The following is a 13,817-nucleotide window of genomic DNA, read 5'->3' as shown; positions in this document are numbered from 1 at the left end:
ACTATATATTGTCCAATCTGTAACGTGCAATCCTCTTATGAATACAAAATAGTTTCGTGTTTAAATATTTGTTACTAACAGCATTTTGCTACTCCAATCATCGCAAATTATTTGCTATATGTATACATATTATAGTACTTGTTAAAACAGCGCGGTGTATGCATCAGGTATATTTTAACAAAATTTTGTTAAAATATACTTATTATTAAGACCTAGTTTAATCTGCTCGTCTCTAAATAAATTAAAATTTATTTAGAGACGAGCTTGCCGTTCGCCTGATGGTAAACGATACCACTGCCCGTAAACAGTAGAAACACCATCCAACACCTTGAATTACAAAGTATTGTTTGGTATTCCACTGCGCTCGCCATCCTGAGACATAAGATGTTAAGTTTTGTCAAGTAGTTACACTGGCTACAATGTCCTTCAAACCGGAACACAACAGTGACACACTGCCGGCAGAATTAGATATTGCGGCGGAACCTATCCAGGCGGACTCTCACATAATATAAGAGACATACCACCAGTAAAACATAGATGCTATTATGTACTGTTTAATTATCACCTGCAATCGTGTTCTCTAACATACAGTTCGGTGAACTAGACTGATCGTATATTCACTACGAAATTTGGGAATTCTGCGGTTGCCAATCTTAGAATCGATATTCGTTTATAGTTCAATCGACTTCCATTTTACTATAAAGTATACAAATGGCCGAACATCCTAAACAAACGTAAACTTTGTATAAACTTTAACGATTCATAAAAGCACTTTTTCTTTAATAGTTCTATTTACCGACTTCAAAAAAAGGAGGAGATTATCAATTTGACGTGTTTTTTAATAGCAGTTCCATAAACCACGGAAAATTTAGAAGTTTGATATAATTAAGTAGACTAAATTAGGGACCTTAAAGGAAGGCCTTCACTCGTATAAATTAATTAGTTTCTTTCGTGCTTGATTAAATAACAAACTTAATTTCCTAAAGGTGCCTTAACTCAGGTAACCAAATGGTCTGTGCAAATTATGCTAATGATAAATTAAACAATGTAACAAAGTCAATGAACCGCAAGTTTCTTGAGTCGAGTTGAAAGTTAAATATTAATGAGACACTTTTGCAATTTTCGAAAGTCACTCCCTAGAGAACATGTTGTGCCTGTTTGCTTTTTATTCTAAAGTAAAATATTTTTGTAGATAGGTAACTAACATTACCTTCAGCGTTGGAAGTAAGTGGTAAAGATAAAATTATGAATGGATGAAAACAAATAAATATTATTTATTTTTATCGACAGTTTTATATTTTTAATATCAGTTATTAATTTGTAAGATATTTAAATCAGATCTGTAGTTTCAGATATTATGTCCAAACTTACTAATTAACTTTGCCTCTTTATAATGGGTTTACGGTTAATACCTTCTCCAAATTGTCCTTTTGTTCATCATTAAGGACTCGGCAACTACGACTTAAACTCCGGTACATGGTAATGAAAAAATTTGTTCATAAAAATGTCTTAAAATGACTTTCACAATTGTCCATTTTTTTTTAATAGTTAGCCTAGTTACATTATGAAACGGCTAGATAATTATACCTTTAAGGAAAAATAAAGAAAGTTTAAAAGAAATATAACATTATAATGAAATAAGTCTTTTAAAATATTCAAGGCTTGATTAAATTTTTCACTAAATAAAAAATGTGTGTTCTAAAATGTTTAGAGACATTTCACTAATCATCTAAGGAATTAAGAATATAATATTGTTCTTTTTAAAAATGTTTTTTATTTCAAATCTCATTAGATTTACTATGATGAGTCTGGTCGTGGGAAATAATGTCTTTTTAATAAATTTAGGTATGATAAATGTTTCTTAAGTCTTTTGTTCTAATATTTATACCAAATCCCTTAAATGTGGTAGCTTAGATTGAACTCTATATTTACTTACGATAGGATAGTACGTTGACACTAGTTGAAACGACAATATAAACTGTAAATTTTATGGTTGGTTTTACCAAAAAAACAAAATAAGACAGGCTAGCAATCTTTGAAATTAGGCAATATCGTCCTGAATTAACAGGCTACGTTTGATAATTAAAAATATGTATAGTGCAATTTTTTTGATACGGCACAGCAAAATGGTATAAGGTCCAATATAATGTCGAATGACAAGAGATGGTTACCCCTCGGCAGTCTACACAATTATGCCGAACTGTTGGAACCGGACATACACAGACTGATCCCGGAACGCGAAACACTTATGTAAGTCATTATAGCGGGTTTAAACACTATGTACGGTGGCCGCTATCCGGGCGAATATAAAACATATGCTACCACCAGCGATTCTAACGCTATGAGTTTTTGCAAAGACTGGTTTTAGTATAAAGAAGTGTGAGAAAGATCATTTACAGATTTATATACGTGCATATAGCAACGTTGCAAAGATATTCTATTGATCTGCGTTATAAATACATTTTCATCGAAGCCCAGTCCTCAACAGCACCTGTTTGTGTCATAAAAAGCTCTTACTTTATCTTCGACGAACGTTTATGGAATTAGGTACACCAGCGTCTGGCTACAATTCATTTAAATCCCTTACATCTGCTTCAGATTTTAGATTTCTTCGAATATTAAATGCTTACGTTTACATGAAAATATCACGAATTTCTTTGCTCCTTAGATGGCTAGTTCATGGGAAAAAAAATAATCGTTTTTAGACATTCGCACACTTTTTGTACAAATCTGCCTACATCATAATATGTGACACTCTTTTACTATGGTTCACCAATCACCATGTCGTATACGATATTTTTAAAAGGCTGCCGTTACTTGAATTATGAGTATCTACTCTCAGAATATTGTGCACCTTTATCAAAACATCATTTTGACATTGCATTATTAAATAAAACCACGCTGATAACTTAAAAAAACAGTGTAAGTTTTGAATAAAACAAATTCAATAAAAAGTAATTTGAATTTTATGTGCCCGAATGTCACTACTACTACTCTAAGACAATTCGTCGCAGCGGCAATATCATAGTTTCAGTCAAAAAGTTGTTCACGCACACGCTATAATGTTTGCAAGAAAAAAAACGGAAAAGTAAAACTGGGATTTTTTGTGAAAATAATTCCTTATTCATGGATGATTTTTGACGTAACGTTAGTAAAAGTAAAGATGAGTATGTGATTTCATTTATTAACTCAATGTCAAATGACCTTGTGTACAAAACGAATATACCTATCTCAAAGGTACGTATGTTTATTTATTTCGACACGTGATCATACAATGCTAAAATTACATTTAAAAGCCCTGGGAGGGACGTGCAATACGCTTTGTTCGGTATCAGGTGTCACAGTTAAACAGCTTGTGAGACCCACATCACATGTAAATGAACAGATTACTTCATACAGTTTAAGTATAAGACGTATGTTACGTAAACTTTTTAATTAAATTACATGTAAGACCTTCTTGTCTATTTTACGTCTTGTGAATACTTTAGTTCTTGCAACATATTCCGATTCAGAAACATCTGAATCCAATTCGGTCCCCCATGATGATGCCCCCAAACCGGCGTGCTAATCGTATTTTAGAGGCCATCTATTCGAAATTTATAATACATATAGAAAAAAATTAAACATCACCATTCTTCAAAATTTTTATAATGTGGAATATCCATTATCCGTTTCAATCATTTTATAATGATAATGCCACTAAAATTGTTAATTCCGTGCATCGCCAATTAGAGTGCACATCATATTAATTAAAACCTTTGCATATTAACCCCTAATTTTGCCCCGTAAATAAAAAGAACGAATTTGCAAGACCGTTTGCTCGAGGCAAGGCCTTATTTACGTCATCTTACTAACAAAGTAAAACGTATTCAACAAAAACCGAATGATGTTTATACGCAATAAAATCCCTGATTATGAAAATAATATTTTTGAGTATATCATCGATCCTTGATTGCGAATGAATACAAAATTAAGTAGATGCTCATTACACAGTTTACATAGTGCGATGCTACTCACACTATTGCGTTACTTAAACCCACGCAAACTGACAACAATGCCCACATTCATGTCACACTAGTTACTGAGCTCTGAATACGTAAAGTGGCTGCAGATAAATGTGAAACATGAATGGAAAATTGAATGTTCCATTTGGTCAGGTATTCCATTATGTTTATATTGACTACATCAAATAAATATTAATATAAATCGGTATGTAATATTTATTTATGATTAATCATGAGTATATGTTTAAATATTGCTACCTCTTGCCAGTTTAAACGTTTTGATTTTCAAAAGCAACACAAACTGCATAGAGAAAGAATTAATAGCTTATTAATGGAACCAGAAGGTATTGTCAAACTTCTTATAAAGGTTATCGTGCCACTTAAAAGTTAATAAGTTATAAATGCCCTTAAATGATATTTGGAAACAAATGGTTTTCACAAACTTATTACTCAGTTGACAGTTCACAAATTATTAATTTTCAATTCTTGCGTTCTGTTCAAATATCTACTATTATAAAGAGTGATGTAACTGATGTTTGCTGTAACGAGTTGGCTATTCATTTGATTTTCATTGTATGCGGTGTCAAAAGCGTGAATTTATCTAACAGTTAAAACTTTAAAGCACCGCGTAAAGGCTGTCAACTTGTTAATGAGAAATAATTAAGTTGATAGTTGCTTTTGCAACTTCAGTATGGCATTGATGATCCAAATTTTAAACAGATCTTTCTTTCAATGTTTTCAAATATCAATAAACATTTATCCTACAAAATAGAAGAACCTATTTCTTAATACGAACCTTTGCCAAAAAACTAACGCTCCAAACTCGTATGGGCAAGTTAGTTTAACGAGCAGCTCGAGGCTTATTTACGGCGTCGAGTAGAGTGCACACATGCGTAGTATAAAGTTTGGCTCGAATACGAGTCAGCAGTAACAATGAGGCCTAATAAGGATCTTATACGACTAAATGTTTTTTGGCTCTATCGAGCTTTGGAATACTTCTTTATGTGTTGTTGAAATGGCTTCATTGAACCCAATAATAAAATTCAGTGCGGTTTAGGAATTATTGAACAAATTAGCCATTATGAAAGTTTAATATTACTTATATGTGTACAAATCAATGACATTATTATAATACATACGTATGAATATAATATAATAGAGGTTTGTTATAGAATTTCAACATAAAATATAGCATACAGCACTGATAACTTCAAAGTCCACTCCCGCCAATTCCTTATTGAATTTGAGACCAACTAGGTTCAGATTTAATTCATTTTCGCATTTCAATATTGCGCTATTTACGGCCGAGTCCATAAATACGAGCTAAAAAGTTATTAACATAATTTTATTTCGCTCTGCTTATTGAATCAAGTCGGGTGTAGAAAATTGCGAGTCGGCGGCGCTTAACCGCATTCTGTCGGCCAGGTCAACCCATCCACATCATTAGTTAGGGCTGCGTAAATTTGCTACGAGAACGACATCTGGCGTGACCTTAGCAAAACGTTGTATCCAGTTGAGCACTGTCTGAAATGTTAGGAAACTATTTAAGTCTATATTTTACCTACTAATGTTTTTTATTATTTGACATATTTTTTGATACATCAATACTAAAACGTAGCCAGTTATATTAAAATTTGCTGTTCTTATTTCTAAAACACGAGACGTTGAATAAAATTCTCTAAAATATTTATTTGCTTTTAAATTACTATAAAGAATAAGACGGACGTGAATTATAGAGGTGGGAGTATGTTCCGGCTTCCTAAAACCTTGACCATAAGAATAGCAAAACGAAACTTTAATATACATATATGTTAGGTATAGCTATGAGTTGGGTGCTCAACACTATCACGTCTTGTGAATAAATATTCAATGGCTGCCCCGACGCCTTTTATTTCATACTAATGCAAGAATATCATAGAAACCTCTCATGTTTCATTGTTTTTTTATGAGATTAGTAGTGACTAATTACCCCTTTTCTACCGTAAACAAGTCGCCGCGTAATTATCCCAAATAATGTCTGTAGACTTTACTAGATTATTCTTAGTTTGCGGGTTAGTGAAAGTCTCTAAATCATTGCCTATTTCCCAAAGTATACGTCATCATCAGTTGGTGGAACATTGTGAGGAGATGGAACACTGGGAGGACTCTGAAAATAAAACAATATATCAAACGACGTAGCCAGAAACAGTCACTGATGAACGAAGGAAGTAACTAGCCAAGACGGAGTCCAGAATTCGGATGTTTTAGGTCGCCATCCAGTCAACTTTGAGAACCACCTTCTAAATTATGGTGGATTACAAACACACATTTCCAATTGCGACAGATTATAGTAACGGCATAATAATAACTGTATGTGAAGATTATCACGTGATTATCTCGAAGGTAAATGTGTGGTGAGAATATTCCTTAATTGAGGTCACCTAATTTACGACGTGACTTTAGTTTCTAGACATAACACGCAAAGACAGTTATTACGGCGGGAGATAATATCACAGTTAGTTTTATAATTAACCAAGATCAATAATCCCTCTTGATTTTTCCACGTTCAATATTAAATCTTTGCCTTATGTTGGCGGTTGAGGAAAAAACAATGATGCTTCAGAATACAATATATTGTAACCAGTTTTTACATAGGACTCATTCTTTACAATCTAGGAGTATGGAGAGTGACTGACTATATAAATCTTTTGCAAATAGGAAGAGCGTACCAATGATATTTATTTCATGATTCATAATATTTCCCTATATATAATACCCTATAATACCCTAAGTTCTCAATGTACCTCGGCAATATCAACAGAGGTTTTTAACTCAAAAGGAAGTATAATGAATGTTCCTTGAATTAATGTTTCCTGCATAATCCGAACTTTAAACTCATGCATATTATTATGTTTATTAACTGCATGTTACAAAAATACAAACGCTTAAAATGATGCATTGTGTGTTCATTCGTTTAACCTTGTCATTCGTTCATCACAAATTGGGTCTCAGGCAAAGAGTTAGAATTTAAATAAAAACATCTTGATGTAAAATCTTATCTGATACCTTGGATCCTGCAACTTAATTACAAATTGAAATAGCAGCTTTTTAGTACATAACAAGAAGGTTCTGGATTGGAGGCCACAAACCGGCAAGCGTAGCATCAGACATCAACCCACAAGGTAGATAGATGGCCAAATAAAAGTCGCAAAAGGTCGCTAGGACGGGACGCTTCTAGTAGGTCGATTTGGAAATCTTTGAGGGAAGGCCATGTTCAGCAGTAGAGATCCTGCAGCTGATGATGATGAAGCGAGATAATACAATTCCAATGACACAGGATTTTGCATAGAGTTAATTTAACCGTTCATTTAAAGTGTTGTAGATCACCTAACGAGTTAGGTAATTCAATTCAAATCGCACATAATTTTGCATAGCATTATTTACCCCGCACCGTGTCACGTCCCGCGGTTATCGACCACAATCAATAAGCCCATGTGATTGTGGTCTCACGTATTAGCTGGAATATGCGACGCTAATCAATTGCTAATTATATAACTTACCTACTTGGTATCGACATCATTAACTATGTTATACTATTAGGTAGATACAAAACTAAAAAATATTTAAACTAGGTACATATTTGTTTTGCTTTAATTATTATTCTCATCTACAATATGAATACATACAGGGTCATTTTGACATTGCGTTACTAAATGAAACTATATACTCGTAGAGAAAGAAAGAAACAATGTCAGCAAAGGTGAAGACCTTTGCTGACATTGTGCCGAAAATCATCCATTAATAACGAATATATTCACGAAAAATCCTGGTTTTAGTTTTCTAATTTTATGGTCATTTTGTAGTTTAGTGTGAGTATGACGTGTGTGTGAGTGTATTTTTGACTAAAAGTATGATGTTGCTGCGACAAATTCTATTAGAGTAGTAGTAGTAACATTAGAGCGCGTCAAATTAAAATTACTTTTTATTAATATTTATTTCGTACGAAACATACATTTTTTTTAAGTGTTATTTCCAAATAGATAAGCATGTGATTTCATTTAGTAACGCAATGTCAAAGTGAGCCCGTATACTTATTTGATAAATTTCCGTAACATGAATAAATGCCGCAGCGAACTGAAATACGACGATTCCATTTCAAAATGTGAAGTAAGTTGAATCATTAAACTAATGACTAGTTCGAAACGGTTCATTCATTGTTTAAGTCTTATTACTTGTTATTTTTCTTATGGTTTCCAACTCTATTAATCCTTAGTATTTATAATATATTCCTTTTTAAGTAGATATAGATAAAATTAAACAAGCATAACAAGCATACGTGTTCCCACCTTCCTATAACTTGGGGTCTTCAAGAGGAGCGTGAAGAAGCAATTCTTCAAGCCGGCATAACTGTGTGTATACCTGTGTCTTTTGCCGGTCGGCACTTCCTTGGGACTCTACTTCGCTTAACATCAGGTACAGCTATTAGGCAGAGCTACGATAAAAAAAAAAATAAGTAACATGCGAAAATTTGTAAATGGTAAGTAATTAAACAACTATATTACTTTGATTAATCATTAGATAAGATGTTGTTTTTTTTTTTAATAAAATGAAGGTACTTAATTTAGTTTTAATAAATTAAAAAGAAGTGGGAGATGAAATAACTCAGCTTATATATCCCATATTTTTTAATGAACAACCAGCTAACATCACACCTATATTATATTGGCGTTGTAATATTTATTATTTCCTTATTACAATAACGCCCAAAATCGAAACGGAATTAAAAAATAATACCTCAAAAAAAATATCCTCAGATAAATTACCAAATGGCAAAATTTATAATGACGACACGACAAAAAAATAACTGAAAAATATAACTGACGTGTATTAACAGATGTTTTATTCTTTATAATACCTCCAAAGATTTATGTCGACTCCTGTCAACGGAATATTAAGTAAAATTTAATATCTCTGCGGATAAAATCTTTGTATACAGAGCTTTCAACAAAAACTGCCTAAGCTGACGAAATTTTAATGCGTTGGCGAGTGAGTTAAAATTTCCCAACGTCGGAGAGGGGAAGGACTTCTTCAAGTCTGGATTTCAGTACACTTCATTATACTTTGTTGATGACGCTGGCCCACTTTAAGTTTAATCTAAATCAGTTTACTAAAGAAGCTGTGCAGTAAAAACGGAAAGTTTTTATCATCGTAATTTATATGCTCTTTGTTAATTGCGTCCTTATTTTATACATTATATTATTGCAATTCTGAAAGAAAATATTGCTACCTATCAGTGGTGAAGGGTCAAATTTTTTGAAAGAGAACCCGATGCAAAATAATTTGGGTACTAACATGCAAAAATGTGGTCTGCAAATTGTACATAAATAACAAAACAGAAGCCAGCAGGAATCGGGGTATACGCACTTTTCGCTACTGCTACCTATGACTTATTGAAACAACGAATTTATAATCGATGATTCAATTTTTGCGGACGTATTCAAACCTCATTGTAACGATTTATTACCATCTGCCACGTTTTTAACTATGTCGATAGATCCATTGAGCAATTTTTAGGGTTTTCTATCTTAAAAAGAACCCTTTTAGGATCACTTTGTTGTCCGTCTATTGGTCTGTCTGTCAAGATCCTTTATGTAAGAAACGGGTAAAGGTAACATCTTGAAATTTATATTAAATACTCGTACACACGGTCTCTTAAAGGTGTGAAAAAATCTAACTTGTAACTCAACACGATCACAAGGTATGACAATTTAAGTATTATATTTTTCGATATTACTAGGAAATCAAAACATATAGGTTTCTTCCTGTTAATCTAAAATCATAACATTTAGCAAGAAGTAATATCTTTCGGCACATGTACAAGAAAAAATGTGAAAACCGTAAATAACAAAATAAAGGAAATTTAATAGTACAAACTTATTATTTGCGGTTGGTGTAACCGTGTATGGCGAAGTTAAGTTTGTCAAGTTTGAACTTATTACTTTACTTACAAGTTTGTACGGAACCCATGGTGCGTAAGTCCAACTCGCACTTGACCGGTTTTATTAATGACAAAGAAACCCTGATTGCACAATCTACGCCCAAACGGAATTGAAGATTACGTACGAACAATCAGATCCTTGTTCGTGTTACCGTAATTACGTGGTTAATGAAGCGAAAAATACTTTTTTATCGAGCACGCGTACAACAGCAATTTTCATTTAAAAAATCCGAGCTAGGGAGCCCGGGCAAAGCTTTATCTCTGCAAACACGCTTACTCATAGTTTATGTGCGGTAATAAACTCCGTTCCATATATCGGCACGTAAAGACTGAGTGCACGTGTTGGCATTTGCCGCAAATCATAGCCCTTTATCGGGCTTAAGCCGTTGAAATAAGAGTGTTGGCAAATCGGTGCTCCAGGAAAGGCTCTAATTAATTTGTTACACGATATAAGACGCTCACGTATTTCCAATTAGTAATACTGTACCTGCTTACTCTGTACAGGAGAGCCTTTGTACATACCTAGGATATTGTTATGTACTGTAAGATTTAACGCTCAAATCACATTGTCGTGGTGTAGCAGCAACTCAGACAGCGACAAGTATTTACACTTTGTAGTGTATTTAACCCTGAAGTAAAACTATTTTCCGGATGTTTCGCGGTTTTTTATATTATTATTTTCTCCCGATGTTTCGAAAATTTTGCAGCCTTCATGGTCGCGGGGGGACTGAGGTATTGGTCGTCCGAAAAGTCAAAGTTACAATATCTACCTTCATTTTACACTTATATACAAAATTTTAAATTGTTTCAATTATTGAAATTAAACAAATTTTCCGGATTCTATCGCGGTTTTTTGTATTTTATTTTTCTCCCGACGCGACGTTTCGAACGACGACGACGTGTTTCAGTTATTGACGTATTTATTTCTGTTTAATTAATATATATGATAGATTTTACGTCGAACAAAGTGTTGCTTGCGGCTTCGCCGGCGTAAAAAGCCACACCTACTAAAAAACGTTTCTGAAACACTATATTGATTTATAGCGCCACCAATACGAAACTAATGCCATCTATTTAAAAAATCACGTTTAATTTTTATTATTTCCTATGGAAGCAAATTACCGAGAATTGGAAAGCGTTAATCCTGGATTAGTCTACCCTTGTGTCAAGTTTCATCCAAGTGTATCCACATGTTGCTGAGTTTACTTCTAACAAACATCCAAACATTTTTACAAACTTTTGAATTTATATTATTAGTAAAAAATAAAATAAAATAGATTAATCAGAAAAACTATTACAATAGCCAATAATTAAATATAGTAACTACCAAGAATCGCATTTTTTCTTACGTAAGACTATATTTTTTATTAATTCTAATATGAAAATACCAATGTACGTAAAAAAGTATTTGCAAATCTGGCAAAGATCATCTTTCCCTTTCTCTCAATGTTATTATTTTCGTTTTCTATGATAATTTATAAAATAACCTTACATCAAACTTTTTCAGAGTGTCATACATAAACAGAAGTAAACAACGCACACACTTCCATTTACGTGCATCACTATTAGGTTATTTAGTGGCCAAATGATGTATCGACCTCAAATTAGCCGTCCAGTTAATGTCGGCTCCATTTTCACCAGAACCGTATTTAGGTGAGCTACATTACTTATTGACTTTGGCTAAAATGTATTTCGAATATTAGATCATGAATTTGATAAAGTAAGTGCACATCACGGAATATATAATAGGAATAGACTGGAAGATTTTACATTGAATTTCACTGCGTGAGACTGTAAGTTTGTAAATTAACTTTTTTCTTTTTTATTTCGTAGGGAAAGTGCCTTCATGAGGGGCAACTGGAAGGTTATATTGGGTTTGCCAGCCTTAAAATCCGGCGCATACACGACAATACCAACTAAAACTCCTTCGGCCTTCATCGACGTATTGGGGACTGCTGCAGCTTTCTCTGACGGAAGATATCTAGTTTTCGTCTAAAACCGCCCCTGCGCTGTGCTGTCAAGTGCTCCCCATCTACTATTGAGGAAAGCGCTCCGGAACCCCTACGCACCTAAGGACGCCATCAGCGTCAACGACAATGAGAAGCCTACCTATCATGCTATTGTCCATCTCGAGGGTCACAATAATATACCCTAAAACGTGCAATGTGAATTAATGGCGGTCATCCCCCTGCCGAACGCTTGCGACTCTCCGAGGACCTCTATTAGTAGCGTCTTACTACAGGTGGGGATATCACTGTGGAATTCTTCAAAGGCCCCTACTCTACAGGACGGGAGACACCAGTCAGATGTTCACCCGACGCCTCCTACTTCTTCTCTGGCGTCGGTAGGGATCGGCGCGTAAAAAAATCGCTAATACTACTTCGCAGAAGTAAGCCTCCGAACACCAAGACGAAGGGCTATCGACTGTGGATGCTACCACGGTCGACAGCAAGAGGTTTCCTCCGAAAGTTTGTTACTCCTCTTGTTACAGCGTTAGGAACTTCTAACACTGTAACAGGGTGAGTTACAAACGTAATTGATATTCCAGGAAGGTTTTCAGCTATTGAATTTCACAGAGAATTGACGTCAGCTTAAACTTGGCTTACAAAGAAACAACTTTTATAACAATTGCGACACCTTAGAAGATCATTGTATCACATTTCTAGCAAAGTTCCAGAAGACCGCGTAACAGTTAAAAAAAAATCTTGTTTGTTTTTGTTAAATCTCATAACACAAAAAAAAATTGAATGCATTAAGGCTGAAATTAATTATGTGGTTATTGTATAATTTTTAGCCACCTTTCACATATTTTTAAGACTACAATGCTAACCTATCATATTTGGCTTAAAATATTACATTGTAACTCAGACATATAATTTAGAAATATATATAATATGCACTTGTTTTACTGACGGAAAATATTTTAAAACATTAATTTTACACGTATATCAAGCATATTTTACCGAGAAGAATTGAAATGAGATAAACACACGAGAGGGACGATACAACTTCAACAATCGAAGTTCCGTTATACCGACTGTTTCTACACAACAAAGTCTGTTCTGCTTTGCTTTTTCCGCTCTTGGAATCGTCATTAAGGTACATGCCAAGACGAACGTTTATTTTCTCCGATGACCCGTTGAACTAAAACCTTGTTTCAGTGACCAGAAGGCAAACATTTGCGGTTAATATAGTTAATTAACCACAATGTCAATCCAGTTAACATTGCGGTTATTTTTTTTCAAAATCATCGTGATGTGTGCTCTGCTAGTATGGTAAATTTTCTTCCCGATCTTGGCTCTATTTTTGGAATTTATTGCCCAAAAGACATAGAGGCAAGGCGTCATATTTTTGTGACTGATTATTATAAAGCAGATACAAACTTAAAATATTTATATATTCGCACGTCATGTTTTAGTATCTTATGGTTGTACGATAGTCACTAGTCAAAAATTAATCAGCCAATTAAAAAAATAAACCAATAAATTAATATCGAAAAGTTAAAGCACGTCAAATTAGTTATCGACGTTAAAACGGTTGAGCCCGATGGAAACTTGGGAAGAACTATAAATCTATGACTAAACCAACTGGAGTTGAGATAGTGAAGCCTTAGGGGCAATTGTTTTGAAATTGCTTCCATTAACAAACAATGGAGTAGATAATTAGCGAAAGTTCTGCATGATCGGTGAGTAAACCGCTTGCTAGAGATATGATGGAAGTTTTGGTACTTATACGATATCATATCTCGAAATCCTAGCATCTACTTTAATTAATTTCCGTTTAGAAGCAGTATTAACAGTGCTAATATTTGGTCGTATGAATATTGCGTTAATAAA

The 13,817-nt window shown here is 33.9% G+C and overlaps 1 long non-coding RNA gene across 1 annotated transcript in view; it reads right to left on the bottom strand.

The window, feature by feature from the left end:
• Positions 1-5,179: 5,179 nt before the first annotated feature.
• Positions 5,180-13,817, bottom strand: part of LOC115445175 — a 30,175-nt gene continuing 21,537 nt past the window's right edge. The window contains exons 2-3 of the long non-coding RNA XR_003938801.1: positions 8,330-8,475; positions 5,180-5,528 (exon numbers count right to left, since the gene is read on the bottom strand). This is a non-coding gene — a long non-coding RNA (uncharacterized LOC115445175). The remainder of the gene's footprint in view (positions 5,529-8,329; positions 8,476-13,817) is intronic.

This window comes from Manduca sexta, chromosome 17 (genome assembly GCF_014839805.1).
Source record: "Manduca sexta isolate Smith_Timp_Sample1 chromosome 17, JHU_Msex_v1.0, whole genome shotgun sequence".
In the NCBI taxonomy this organism is placed as follows: Eukaryota; Metazoa; Arthropoda; class Insecta; order Lepidoptera; family Sphingidae; genus Manduca; species Manduca sexta.
This window is presented reverse-complemented; position numbering and strand designations above follow the sequence as displayed.